We start from the raw sequence: 15,102 nt of genomic DNA, 5'->3' as shown, positions 1-15,102 counted from the left end.
GGCTCTGGCCAGCAGCCCTGTAGCGGTGTTCATCCCTGGAGGTGCTGGCCAGGGGGATGCTAGGGGGATGCTAGGGGGCGGCGAGGCCGAAGGGGGAGTAACTGTTAAATCTCCCTGCTTGGCACCATTCTTTAAATTGTACTGGCCGTTTCGTAGCTGTACATGCTGAGGGCGGGGCTCCAATCTCCTGGAGTGGGGCGGGGGCAGGCCAGGGCAGAGCCAGGTGGGCTAGGAGGGCGGGTTTAGCTGTGGCCTCCTGGCGAGGTTCAGTGTACTTCCACTGCAGAGACGGCACCGCTGCTGTCAGGGGCGGGGAGATGGGTCTGACCCTGGGGGTCCGCTCAGGCCTGCCTCCCCATGGGTCTGGAGTTGTAGGGAGGAGAGGAGTGCCCGGCCCCAGCGGAGGGGGCCCGGCAGTGGTGGGCCGTGGGTCCCGGGTACCTCGGGGGCACTGACGGGTTGTTGCCAGCGTGCTATTGCTGTGGGCGCCCCTGGTGGGGGTGGCAGGGAAAGAGATCGGGAGTCGGAGGTACAGGCTGCAGCTACCCCCAAGGCTGGGTCTTCTCTCCGTCAGGTCAACCTCCCTGTCCCCCGGGGGTGTGGGGTCTGGGATAGGGTGTCCATGCATGGGGATTGGAAGAGCTCCTGTGGCCACTTCCTCTTCCTTTTTTGCAGTCTGGGATCCAGTCAGGTGCTCTCCTCAGACCCCCAGGAACTTGGCTCCAGCCGCCCCGCCCCTCTGTGGCTCCCTGCTGCCGCCCCACTTGGCCCTCCCTGGCCGCCTGCCTGTCAGGACGCTGCCGGGGCACCCTGCTGCGGGCAGCGCGGTCCTTGGGTAGGGGGTGGAGGTGTGGGGAGCAGCTCCAGTAAAGTTTAGTAAACCCCAGGTCTGCATCAAGATTTGGCTACAGGGCCGCGGGGGAGTCTGCCTGGGTGGGACGAAATCGCGCGAGACCCAAAGTCCTGCCCCACGACCCCACAGCCCTGCCCACCCTGCTGAATGGTCATGATGTGATGGCGTCCCGGATAATTTGCATATTCCTCTAATATTAGTATCCTACCTAATAAAACATAGTAATATGCAAATTGACTGTACCTTCGCTGCACCCATAAGCCATGCCCACCAGCCAAGCCCACCAGCCAATCAGGAGCAAATATGCAAATAAACCCAACCAAGATGGCTACAGCCACAGAGAGCAGGAGGGAGGCTTGGGTTTCCCCAGCAACAGAGGAAGACAAGCTTTCCGCCTGCCCTTGCCAGCCTAGGCCTTCACTCAAGGCTACAAATTTTCAATTATAGAAGGTAAACAAATCCAAACAGAAATGGCGGCAGCCACTGAGCTGGAAAGAGCGGGAGGCAAGGGTTGCCCTGGCAATGGAAGAAGCTAAGCTTCTGCAGCCCTGGCGTGCCTTAGCCTCCGATCCAGGCTACAAAGTTTCAATTATATTAGATACATAAGTCCCAACAGAAATGGCTGCATCCACGGAGCGAGCAGAAGGCTTGGCTCCGCTCCAGGCTACGAAGTTTCAATTGTAGAAGGTAAATAAATCCCAGATACCAGGGCCTCCGCTTGGGTCGCCAGGGGGTGTGGCCGGCCTGCAAACCACCACAGGCCCCTCGTTTAGGCCACCCCACGCCCCAAGGGAACCCCCACCGTGATCCGGGACACCCTTCAGGGCAAACAAGCTGGCCCCCACCCATGCACCAGGCCTCTATCCTATCTAATAAAAGAGTAATATGCAGATTGACCATCACTCCAACACACAAGATGGCTGCCCCCATGTGGTCAAAGATCCTGCCCCCATGTGGACACAAGATGGCCACCACAAGATGGCCAGCAGGGGAGAACAGTTCGGGGTGACCCAGACCTGCAGGGGAGAGCAGTTGGGGGTGACCAGGCCTGCAGGGGAGGGAAGTTGGGGGGGACCAAGCCTGCAGGGGATGGCAGTTATGGGGTGACCAGGCCTGCAGGGATGGGCAGTTAGGGGTGACCAGGCCTGAAGGGGAGGGCAGTCAGGGGCAAACAGGCTGGCAGGGGAGCAGTTAGGCATCAATCAGGCTGGCAGGGGAGTGGTTAGCGGGGTGATCAGGCTGGCAGGTGGAAATGGTTAGGGGCAATCAGGAAGGAAGGCAGGCGACCAGTTGGGAGCCAGCAGTCCTGGATTGTGAAAGCGATGTCTGACTGCCCGTTTAGGTGGGATCGGGCCTAAACAGGCAGTCAGACATCCCTCGAGGGGTCCCAGATTGGAGAGGGTGCAGGCTGGGCTTAGGGAACCCCCCCCCCCCCGTGCACGAATTTCGCGCACCGGGCCTCTAGTAGATAATAAAAGGGTAATATGCAAATTGACGCTAATGGCAGAACAACCGGGAATGACTGGCCACTATGATGTGCACTGACCTTCAGGGGGCAGATGCTCAACACAGGAGCTGCCCCCTGGTGGTCAGTGCACTCCCACAGGGGGAACGCTGCTCAGCTACAAGCCGGGCTGATGGTTGTGAGTGCAGCAGCAGTGGCAGGAGCCTCTCCCGCCTCCTTGGACATCCCCTGAGAGCTCCTGGGCTGTCAGAGGGATGTCAGACTGCCACCTTATGTCCAGTCCCCTGGGGAGTGGGCCTAAGCTGGCAGGTGGACATCCCCCAAGGGCTCCCAGACTGCAAGAGGACACAGGCCAGGCTGAGAGACCCCCCCGAGTGCATGAATTTTTGAGTACTGGGCCTCTAGTCCTATATAATAAAAGCCTAATATGCTAAGTGTCCAATTATCCAGTCGGCCTTTCAACCAATCAAAGCGTAATATGCTAATAATATGCTAAGGCTGCTCAACCACTCGCTAAGATGTGCACTGACCACAAGGGGGCAGACGCTCTGACCAGTAGGTTAGCTTGCTGCTAGGGTCCAGCCAATCAGGACTAAGCGAGACAGGCCAGACATGCTCTGGAGCCCTTCTGCGGTCCCTCCACAGCTGGCCAACCTCCTGCTGTCCCTCCCCAGCCCCGATCATGCACTGGTGGGGTCCCTCAGCCTGGCCTGCAACCTCTCACAATCCGGGACCCTGCAGGGGATGTCAGACAGCCAGTTTCAGCCCTATCCCACAGGCCAGGCCAAGGGACCCCTTTGTGCACCAGGCCTCTAGTTCAGAGATAATAAAGAAATTCTGTGATATGCTACATATCACATGGATGAACCTTGAAAACATTATTCCAAGTGAAAGAAGCTACATATTACATGACTCTATATACATGTATAATTCAGAATAGGAAAATCTATAGAGACACAAAGGAGATTAGTGGTTGCCAGGATGTAGTAGGGGATGAATGGCCCCTGGTAAAAAGATTCTAAAATTACATTGTGTAACCACAAAACTGTGGTTACAGAACTCTGTGAATATACTACAAACCACTGAAATGTATACTTTAAGTGGGAGAATGTTATGATATTGAATTATATCTCAGTAAAATTGCTTTCTAAAAAAGAAGACATTTAAGGACAAATGAAGTACTTGTCAACATTTTACAGAAGAGTGAGGTAAAATATTCTCTTATATTCTACTCAGAACACTATCTGTCTTAAACTGCATTCATACTCAGTGGCGATTAGTTCTCACATTAAAATTTTCTGTGATGACATTAAGATGAAAATGAATAATGCTATTTTATAAGATGCTTCCTGAACATTAATAATCTCAAATCATTAACAATGAGGAAGAGAGAGATGAGAAGGGCATATTTCTTGAACAATCTACACAATATGTTTACCAAAATCTTAAGTTTATTCAACTCATGGATTGGAAGAATTAACATCATTTAAATGTCTACACTATCTAAAGCAATCTATAGATTCAACTCAATCCCTATTAAAATACCAATGGCATATTTCACAGATCTAGAACAAATAATCCAAAAATTTATATGGAACCAAAAAATACCTCGAATAGCCAAAGCAATCTTAAGAAGAACAAAGTCGGAGGGATTGCAAAATTGAATATCAAATTATACTGCAAAGTTCCTTTATTAAAACAGCCAGGCACTGGCACAAGAACAGGCATATAGATCAATGGAACAAAATGGAGAACTCAGAAATCAACCCAAGACATTACGGTCAATTATTATTTGACAAAGGAGGCCAGAGCATATAATGAAGTAAAGATAGTCTCTTCAATCAATGGTATTGGGAAAATTGGACAGGTATATGCAAAGAAATGAAAGTAGACCACAAACTTACACAATACACAAGACAGAATAAACACAAAATGGATAACAGACTTAAAAGTAAGTCATGAAGCCATGCAAATCCTAGAAGAAACCATAGGCAGTAAAATCTCAGACATCTCATGGAGCAGTATTTTCATGGATACATCTCCAAGGACAAGAAAAACAGGAAAAAATAAATGAATGGGAGTACATCAAGCTAAAAAGCTTCTGCACAGCAAAGGAAACCTTCAACAAAATGAAAAGGAAACCCATTGTGTGGGAGAAATATTTGTTAATGATACATTGGATAAGGGGTTAATTTCCAAAATATATAAAGAACGCATAGAACACAGCAACAGGAAGACTAACAATCCAATTAAAAAATGGGTAAAGGACAGGACATATCGATGTCCAGAAGACATATGAAAAAGTGCTCAATGTCACTATCATCAGAAAGATGCAAATTAAAACTACAATGAGGTATCATCTCACATGTGCCAGAATGGTTGCCATCAATAAACCAGTCTGGGAATGCAGACTGGTGCAGCCACTAAGGAAAATAGTATGGAGTTTCCTCAAAAATTAAAAATGAAATTTCTTTTTGACCCAGCGATCCCACTTTTGGGAATATACTCTAAGAATCCCAAAATAACAATCAGAAAGAATATATGTACTCCTATGTTCATAGCAGTGTTATTTACAATTGCTAAGATGTGGAAACAGCCTAAGTGCCCACCAGTAGATGAGTGGATAAAAAAGCTGTGGTACATTTAAACAATGGAATTCCCCGCAGCCTTAAAAAGGAAGCATCTCTTACCTTTTGGGACAGCAATGATGGACCTGGAGATTATTATGCTAAGTGAAATAAGCCAGTCAGAGAAAGACAAATATCAAATGATCTCACTTATATGTAAAATCTAATTAACAAAATAAACTGGTGAATAGATCCAGAGCCATGGATGCCTGGAACAGACAGACAAATCTCAGAGGGGAGGGGTTGTGGGGATTGGGAAGAGATTAAGCAAAAAACATATATGCATGTATGCATAGCCCATGTACAAAGACTATAGTTTGGAGAAGGTCTGGTACCAAGCAGGGGCTGGGTGGAGGGGTCTTAGGGTTAGGGTTAGGGTTGGACATCTGTAGTACTGTCAACAATCTACACTAATAAAAGAGAAACATGCAAATTAACCATCACGCCGCTACGCCCATCAGCCAATCAGAGGGAATATGCAAATTAGAAGGAGAAAGATGGCTGCTGCCCAGCTGCTCCAGGCAGAGAGTGGCGGGGCAGGACGCCTGCTATGAGAGGGAGGGTGGGGGCGAAGGGATCTACAGGAGCAGCACTCTGGCCACAGCGAAGACAAAGACTGCAGACTCCGGCCTGAATCTGCAGCGAAGATGGCAGACTCCAGACAGAGTCTGCAGTGAAGACGAAGGCAGCAGACTCTGGCCAGAGCCTGCAGCAAAGACAAAGAAGGCAGACTCTGGCCAGAGTTGGCAGCAAAGGCGGCAGACTCCGGCTGGAGCGAAGACCTGGGTCCCAGGTGCCAGAGGAAAACCGGTGCTGGAAGCCAAGGGAAGGAAGGCCTATTGCACGAATCTCTTCCTGCAACGGGCCTCTAGTATGCAAATAAAAATTTGGGGGGGAAATGAGGTACATGTTAAACATTAAGAAATATTACAAAGCTATTTCTTTTTAAGCTGGGATCCAAAAATTTAGCAGACTAAAATGCCATATTCATTATTTTTCACCGAAAACTAACTTTTCCACTTTTAGGTAATGGGGTTAATTTGAACATAGTTGGATGGCCAAAAATATTATACCTGGTTAAGTTAAAATAGTGTTCCCTAAATAAGAGAAGACAAGTTTAAATGATACTGAACAGGAAAACCTTCGATACAACATTAAATATCAATTACGTAGTGTACCCTTTCCTTTTTTTTGTTAACCATCACCAGTTTTTCTAGAAAGGGACCGCATGTGGAGAAGGGATACCAATCAGGAATCTGCGCTTTCTTTCACTGCTAGTTCTGCCATTCCCAATTCAACCCTGACTGGACCACACAGAGCTGACCCTGGCCTCCAGGCTGCAGGTTCCCCAGAGTGGGGGGGCCCTGGCGCCCATAGAACAGACCGGCCCTCTCCCTGGGTGCTGTGGCAGGACCCAGCCTGGGAGGCTCCCTGACACTCGGCTGCGGCAGGAGATCGCGCCAACCTCCCAGGACCCAAGAGCAGCTCTGGGGTATAACGAGTTCACTGGGTCCAGAACGGTGCCTGACCTGTGGGGAAAGTGGTACAACGCCTTGGCAGCAAAGCCATAGGTGTTCCAGAACTTTGGGAAAGCTGCACCCATAGGCCTACGCATGCGCGTTACCTGCAGGTGCCCCCAGGGCTAGCCCCTGGTTACTAGGAAACCTGACGCTCCAGTGGTAACTCTAGGCGCTGTGGGGCGTGCGCCTGCGCGGCGCGGATGGACCAAGAGGAGGCCTTCCCTAGGCGTCTGCTAGGGCTGGCACGTGAACGTACGCGTCGCCACGTGCGTGGGTGCGCACGCAGGGCTCGTAGTCTCTGCGAGAGGGAGGGTCGAACCAGGTACGCGTGCGCACAGGGACTGGGGGCACGCGAGACCAAAGCGGAGCGAAGGCGCCAGGAAGATGGAGGACAAGCCCCCCTCAGGTACAGAGCGTGAGGGCGGAGTCGACGGCGGCGCGGGGCGGTGCTAACCGCTCCGCCTCCTTCCCGCCAGGTTTCGTCTTCCTCTTTCTCCACCCCCAGCGGGGCGGGGCCGGGTCCATTTCGGGGTGGGAAGGGCGGGGAAAGGGGCGGAGGATGGGGATGGGGTGGGACTTGAGTCCCGGCGGAAGGCGGGGGCCTGGCAGTCGCCAGGATGATCTCCGAGGAGGCTGCTGGGCTGAGAAGTCCAGGGAGGGACCTGGAGCTCCAGGTAGAAGCCGCGGTGATGGCCCGGGTTGGGGCCAAGCAGTTTCTGGGCCGGAAGGCCTCTGAGAAGGCAGCTGCAAGAGGGAGTGTGTGGGTCGGGGCGGGGGTGACCCCGCGGCAGGCGTTCACTGCTTGAGCTGCTGCGAGGGGCAGTGGCAGGCAGAGCTGCGGCCCCGGGAAGCCCTCCGGGAGCCAGCTTTGCTCCCGCTGCCATTTCTTAGGAGCGCGGAGTTGAGCCCAGTTCCTATGGTGACCGCTTCGCTTCCTGCCGCCCTGGCTTGGTTGTTGGGGGGACTGTTCGGTTTAGAAACGCTCTGGAGTGGAGCTGAGCAATTGGAAGTCAGAGATCTGGGAGGTCAACCTGGCTCATCCTGACTCCCAACCTCACTTCTAAGCTCTTTATAGACTTCGGGAGGCGAAGGGCCGAGATGAAGCCGGCATTCTCCTGAAAATCTATAAGTTCAGTGCCCAGGAAAGGCAGGGTAAGCTGGCTTTGGTCTGAAAACTAGTGGAGGCAACAATAACTGAGACAGTCTTGGACCTGATACCTAAATACGCTCAGGAATACTTTTTTTTTTCTTCTTTAAATAAAGTCAAGGATCGCGGCATCAGGAAAAGTTTGCAAAGATGACGGGGTCCGACTTTTCCTTCCTCCACTACATGCCCTTATGGCTCACGATATTCGGTGTTTCAGATGTCCTCTACTGGCATTTCAACTGCACTTTTTGTTGTAAGGAAATAATAGCAGTCGGTCTTTAAGTAGAGGAAAATAGGTTAGTTGTAAATGTAAAAGGAGAGTGTCACATTCAAATCTGCCTCCAGGATAAAACGTATTTTTGTTTGTATTTTAATTAACCCATGAACTAATGAACTAAATCAGTCTTAATTAGTGGAAAATAATGAGGAAGGTACATTAATGAAGTATTTATTTTAAATAATAAACTTTGGCATTTTTTAATGACAGCTTCCCAAATATATCTTATTTAAAATGATTCTTTTCTGAAAAACAAAAACAAACAAAAAACAACAACACTGCTTTAGCCCAGCATATAATCAGTTGTAGAGATTTTCCAGGCTTTCTGTCCTCTTCTTCAGTTGCTTGGTACAGTTTGTTTTAGGATAATTTGCTCTTAAAGTACTCCAGATACAGAGGCAGTTAGAGCAGGTATTATTATATTTATTCCCTTTTCCCATCACACACCCTTCTCCCCTGATGTATCCACTATGCTAGCCACTTCCTTGCTTTTCCTTATTGTTCCTCCATCTTTGTATGTGAACATGCACATTCTAGTTTGGTTTGTTTATGAAATTTTATATAAATGAAAATTTCCTATTCCTTTGCATTTTGTTTATTTACTGGACATTGTTTTAAGATTTATCCTTGTTGTTGCTTATAGTTTGTTTAGTGTTCTAATGTAAGAATTTATCTACAATTTATCTACTCTTCTCTTGAGTGGACACTACAGATTTTACAGTTTTGGTAATGTGAAGAACACTATTGTGAAGTTACTTATATATGTCCCCCATGATACCCTTTTTATTTCCCCATGGTAATCTTTTGAAGTGAGCTAGTTAGTAAGGCAGTTCCATAACTTAGCTATGCTATAAAATCACTTTATTTGTTATTAAATTCTTTCAGTTCAGAAAAGCCTTTTGAAAACAGCTATTTTAACCCCTTATGTTTCAGAGAGGTCTTGATAAGTCAGTGATGGGCAACCTTTTGAGCTTGGTGTGTCAAACTTCGCCAAAAAACTGAGCATAACTCGGGTAGTGTGTCACTTTGAGGAGAAAACTAACTCCAAGACTCTAGTCGCAAATGTTTCATCCTCAGGAGCAGCAAATGTTTCATCCTCAGCATGCGGCCGCGTGTCATCAGAAATGGCTATGCGTGTCAGTGCTGACACGCGTGTCATAGGTTCGCCATCACTGTATAAGTGGTACCTCCCCTAAGGCCCTTTATTTATGAACTTTTAAAACAAGTTATTTCTTTACAGTATAATTTGATTTGAAGAGAATTGAGAACTTTGGATTTAAATGGAATGCCTAGGAGAGGTTATTTCATTTTCATAAGAAAAGTTAACTATTGTGGCTTTACTATTTTGTTTGAGGTGAATTCCCAAAACGTTTACTTGCAGATATTTATTATAAACACAAATAATTGTTTATAATATCTCAAAATTGTCATAAATTTTTGTGTGCTTCTCTATATCTCTCTGTTAGTGAGGCTAGTCCTACTCCAAAATGTCTGTATAAACATTTGGGGACAGTTTTATAAAAAACACACCAAGTTGACCTTTAGCGGAATCAGAATCTCATATAAAATACTCCAGTATTTTTAATTCTATCAAAATATTCAATAGAGATTTATTGAGCACATATTATATACCTGATATTTTGCTCAGCATTGATGATACTTTTTAGCACATGACCCTACCTCCTTTTTTACTGAAAAATTAAAATTCTACCAGGCAGGAACTTCTTCAAATTTCTAACTCTATCTTAATCTTCACCTGACCTTTCTCTTTTTTTGTTTTAGAGAAAAAAATTTCTACCCCTTATCTAACCCTTCACCTGAACCTCCTTTTCTCTTTCTTGTCTCGGAGGACAGTGCACAGCTTGTACCTCGGTTTCCCCTTGTTAGCTCAGTGGCCTTTTTCCATTAGTTAGCATTAACCCATGTCTTAAAATCTTTATTGTGTTCACACTGCAGGGCTTCTTAACCCGGAGTACAAGAATTTAGGGGGTTCTTGAATCCCCTGAAACTGTCAAGTTGTGTATGTGTTTGCATTTAGGAGACAACCCTGGGCTTTTGTTTAATTCTGGAAGCTTTCCTTGATGTAAAGAGAATTAAGAAACGAGATTTTCTAGCCCTGGCTGATTTGGCTCAGTGGATAGAATGTTGGCCTGTAGACTGAAGGGTCTCTGGATCTATTCCGGTCAAGGGCACATGCCTGGGTTGCTGGCTCAATCCCCAGTTGGGGGCGTGCAGGACATAACCGATCAATGATTCTTTGTCATCATTGATGTTTCTACATCTCTCCCTCTCCCTTCTTCTCTGAAATCAATAAAAATATATTTTTAAAAAAAGAAAAGGAACAAGATTTTCTACTTTGTAATGACCCTTCAACAACCTTGGTCTTTTCTAACTTTCACTCTACCTCTCTTCTCATAATAATGCTTCCTTTTCCTTAGTACTAACTCTTTTATTAGTCCTAATCAAACTTGCTTCCACCCCATCCCTACCATTAAAACTACTTTGTTCCAGTCATCAAAATTGATTATATTGAAAATGTCTTATTGAGTACCAATTTTGTGCTGTGCATCTTTCTATGCATTACAGCTATAACAATAAGCAGATAAGTGCCTAGATCTCTTGGACTTTACCTTCTAGTAGTTGGGGGGGGGGGGGGGGGAAAGGAAAGGGAACTAGTGAAGAAATAAATGATATAATTTCAAATGAAATAAGTGTAAATCTAGCCAATCTAATAAAAGAGTAATATGCAAATTAACCATCACTCCCCTACACCCACCAGCCACTCCCACCAGCTAATCAGGTGCGAGTATGCAAATTAACCCAACCAAGATGGCTGCGGCCACAGAAAGAGCAGGAGGGAGGCTTGGGTTTCCCCGGGGTTGGAGGAAGCCAAGCTTTCTGCACACCCTGGCTGGCCCAGGCCTCTGATTAAGGCTACAAAGTTTTAATTGTAGAAGATAAATAAATCCCAGATACCAGGGCCTCCGCTTGGGTCGCCGGGGGACGTGGCCGGCCTGCAAACCAACAAAGGCCCCTCGCCCAGGCTGCCCCACACCCCAAGGGAACCCCCACCCTGATCCAGGTCACCCTTCAGGCCAAACCAGCTGGCCCCCACCCATGCACCAGGCCTCTATCCTATCTAATAAAAGAGTAATATGCAGATTGACCATCACTGCAACACACAAGATGGCTGCCCCCATGTGGTCAAAGATCCTGCCCCATGTGGACACAAGATGGCCGCCACAAGATGGCCAACAGGGGAGGGCAGTTGGGAGGGACCAGGCCTGCAAGGGAAGACAGTTGGGGGCGATCAAGCCTGCAGGGGAGGGCAGTTAGGGGTGACCAGGCCGGCAGAGGAGGGAAGTTGGGGGCAAACAGGCTGGCAGGGGAGCAGTTAGACATCAATCAGGCTGGCAGGGGAGTGGTTAGGGGGTGATCAGGCTGGCAGGCAGAAGGGGTTAGGGGCAATCAGGAAGGCAGGCAGGCGAGCAGTTGGGAGCCAGCAGTCCTGGATTGTGAGAGGGATGTCCGACTGCCCGTTTAGGCCCAATCCCGGTGGGCAGTTTAGTCGGGCATCCCGTTTAGTCGGACATCTCTCGAGGGTTCCCAGATTGGACAGGGTGCAGGCTGGGCTGAGGGACACCCCCCGCCCGGGCACGAATTTCATGCACCGGGCCTCTAGTATATATATAAAAGCCTAATTGACCATTATAACCGATCAGCTGGTCAACTGGTCGATATGACACACACTGACCACCAGGGGGCAGATGCTTAATGCAGAAGCTGCTTCCTGGTGGTCAGTATGCTCCCACAGCCAGCCTCCCACAAGTGGCCAACCTCCTGTGGTCCTTCCCCAGGGACTGGGAGAGACAGCCCCAAATTGGCCCTGATCACTGGCCAGGCTGAGGGACCCCACCCATGCATGAATTTGTGCATTGGGCCTCTAGTAACCTAATAAGAGAGTGACAAGGAGAGAGGCTACTTTAGATAAGAGGTCAGGTAAGAACCCAAGAGCTGAGCTGGGGGTAAGATGGAGCCAGCCGTGGGCTGGGCCTTACCATGTAATGATATTGGTACAGGAGAGGAACAGAAAGAAAACCGATAGAGCTGGCAGGTGGACAATGAAAAAAGTACTGGGTCTATTTAGGAAAGTGAAGGCAGGGCCCAAATCATACAGGACCTTAAAACGTGGACTTTATTCTAATTGCACTGGGGAGCCATTGGAGTGTTTTTGAGGAGGATCTCATTGTTTTAAAGTGAGTCTTTTGATCTCCATTTGGAAAATAGTTGTAGGGAGCAACATAGAAGCAGAAAGACCAGTTAGGAAACTTGTAGCAATCCATGTGGGAGATGATGGTGACTTGAACCATGGAGGTGGTAATACAACTGCAGAGAAGTGGGTGGATTTGGAGTTAGAACCAACAGGGCTTGTTGATGGATTTGATGGGGATCAGGGAGAGAGGGAACAAAGGTGACTCCTCTGGCACTGCCTTAGGCGCTGCCATTTGACCTGGGAGAGCCTGGGAAGGAGCATAGTGGACATGTGATTAGAGCAGACTGCAGGTGGCAGAATTAGAGGTCTGTTTTACACAAGTTGCAATGGCTGTGGACGTCCAGTAAACACAGTATAATGTGCTCTGATAGGCTATGTTCATAGTTTTCTGGGAACATGTAAAATCTATGCTGCCTTTTGGAGGGAAGTAGAACTCAGAAATACTCTTTTGTATTCCTTTTCTCTGTATTCCCTTAGCATTCATGTGCATTCATTCCTCTGGTGTGCACTAATCTTGCTGTACTCTGATTTCTGATTTATTAGTTCTGCAGTTCCCTAGATCATTGAGAGTTGAAATTATAGCTTTTTATTTGGTTTCCATATTTCTGTCCCCAGAATCAAATATTGGGTCATCATTACTCTGTTTATAAATTTGAGAATCGAATAAATGTGACTGTTACAATCTGATAGTATGAATTGAAACAGTGATAGGAATGGAAGATATGAATTTGAGAGAGAGTTCAGTGCAAAATCAGTAGGACTTGATGGCCAATTAGATAAGTTGAATCACTGAGAAGAATTTGGAATAATAGTAATTGTTAATAATAATAATTATATATACACTGAGTGGCCAGATTATTATGATCTCTGAATGCATAATAATCTGGCCATTCAGTGTGTGTATGTGTGTTTTTTTTTGTTTTTTTTTTTTTAGAGGCCCAGTGCATGAATTCGTGCATGGGTGGGGTCTGGCCAGCCTGGCCAAGGGGAGGGGACATGGGCGGTTGGCCAGCCTGCCTGCTGGTCGAACTCCTGGTCGAGGGGACAATTTACATATTAGCCTCTTATTATATAGGATATACACTGAGTGGCCATATTATTATGCGTTCAGAGATCATAATAATCTGGCCACTCGGTGTATATAGACTTGTTTTAACCAGGCACTTTCCTAAGTGCTTTACTTATATGAATCCTCACAGCAGCTCTTTGAGGCCAGTACTGTTATCATTCCCATTTTATAGGTGAAGCCTTGGCCAGAGAAGTAACTTGCCCCTAGTCATGCAGCTAAGAAGCGGCAGAACTAGCATGATGAACATGAACAGTCTGATGCTAATGAACACACTCTTAACCACTCTGCTATGTTACTTCCCAATTGAGAATGATTGTGGTTCTCACTTGGATGTGCATGATAACAATTTGCTGCTCGCACAGTACTTTTACTTTTCTTGTATTCTCTGAGATCTGTACAGGAACACAAGTTCCATTCATAATCCATTTAAAGACCATGGAAATGTGGAGAATATTCTGGGTGGCAGGCTAGACAAGGGTATTTCCGATATATTAATTTCTCTCCCTTTTTACTGCCTCCTAAGCTAGTGCAGGGAAAGGAGCAGCTCTAATGTGATAGTCTCTTGGCCTCTTCCTACTTTTAATTTCTAGGTTTGTCTGATGGGTAATTTTATAGAACCCCCACTTGACTATTGATATTTCCAAACAGAAGAAGGAATATTTAATTTTATCTGCTTTGGTATACTGCTTCTTTGTCACATCTGCAAAATTTTATGATACCTTCCTATAGTACAGACAGCTCTGTGCAGGTTGGGGCAGTACAGAGAGCTCTAGGACATCGCTTGTTCTTAACATTCTAATGACCATGTGAGGGAGATATACATCCAGAAAAACCAAATAGCTACATAAGTTGTTCTGTAACTACAATATACAAAAGTCTCATTGAAGAAGTGATTACTATTCGATGGAGAAGACAAAGAAAACCTCCTAGAAAATATAGAATTCAAGCTGAACCTTAGAAGTGTCTTTAAATGGAGAAAAGGGTGAGGGCAAAGCTTATGAATAAAAGATGACCTGTTTCTGAATGTATAAAGAATATGTGGAGTAATTTGGAATAGTTAGTCTTTAACAGGGGAGTTCTTAGAGGAGATAAATTTGGAGATGTGGGAAGGTATCAAATTATGAAGAACTCAATGTTAGGCAGGTTTAGACTTTACTTGATTTCTCTGAATTAATTTGGGCTGAGGCCTATTAAAAAAAAACACCATATACATATATATATATATATATATATATATATATATATATATATATATAATTTGATATTAGAGAGGAAGGGAGAGGGAGAAAGAGATAGAAATATCAATGATGAGAGAGAATCATTGATCGGCTGCCTTCTGCATGACCTCTACTGTGGACAGAGTCTGAAAAGGCTTGTGCTCTTTACAGGACTTGAACCCCGGACCATTCAGTCTGCAGGCCAATGCTCTATCCAGTGAGCCAAACCAGCTACGGCCTGAGGCCTATTTTAAAATAAGATGAAGAGTAAATATTAATTCACTGCTCATTTCATGGGATTTTTTATGCGTCTAGTGTCTGTACTAGCCAAATAAGGATTGCTGAGCAGCTTTTAAGAAATGCAGTGTCGCCCTAACCAGTTTGGCTCAGTGGATGGAGCGTCAGCCTGCGGACTGAAGGGTCTCAGGTTCAATTCCGGTCAAGGGCATGTACCTTGGTTGCGGGCACATTCCCAGTAGGGAGTGTGCAAGAGGCAGCTGATCAATGATTCTCTCTCATTGATGTTTCTAACTCTATCCCTCTCCCTTCCTCTCTGTAAAAATCAATAAAATATCTTTAAAAAAAAGAAAAAGAAATGCAGTGTCTCAGGCCTATCTTCTATATATATAAAAGCCTAAGCGAGCAAATGACCTG

At 46.5% G+C, this 15,102-nt stretch overlaps 1 protein-coding gene across 1 annotated transcript in view; it reads left to right on the top strand.

The window, feature by feature from the left end:
• Positions 1–7,059: 7,059 nt before the first annotated feature.
• The window catches only part of LOC307111869 (testis-specific gene 10 protein), a gene marked incomplete at its 3' end in the record, with an annotated part of 96,844 nt that continues 88,801 nt past the window's right edge, over positions 7,060–15,102 (top strand). The window contains exon 1 of the mRNA XM_079792057.1: positions 7,060–7,139. The remainder of the gene's footprint in view (positions 7,140–15,102) is intronic.

Source organism: Cnephaeus nilssonii (assembly GCF_951640355.1).
Source record: "Cnephaeus nilssonii genome assembly, chromosome: 15".
Classification (NCBI taxonomy): Eukaryota; Metazoa; Chordata; class Mammalia; order Chiroptera; family Vespertilionidae; genus Cnephaeus; species Cnephaeus nilssonii.
This window is presented reverse-complemented; position numbering and strand designations above follow the sequence as displayed.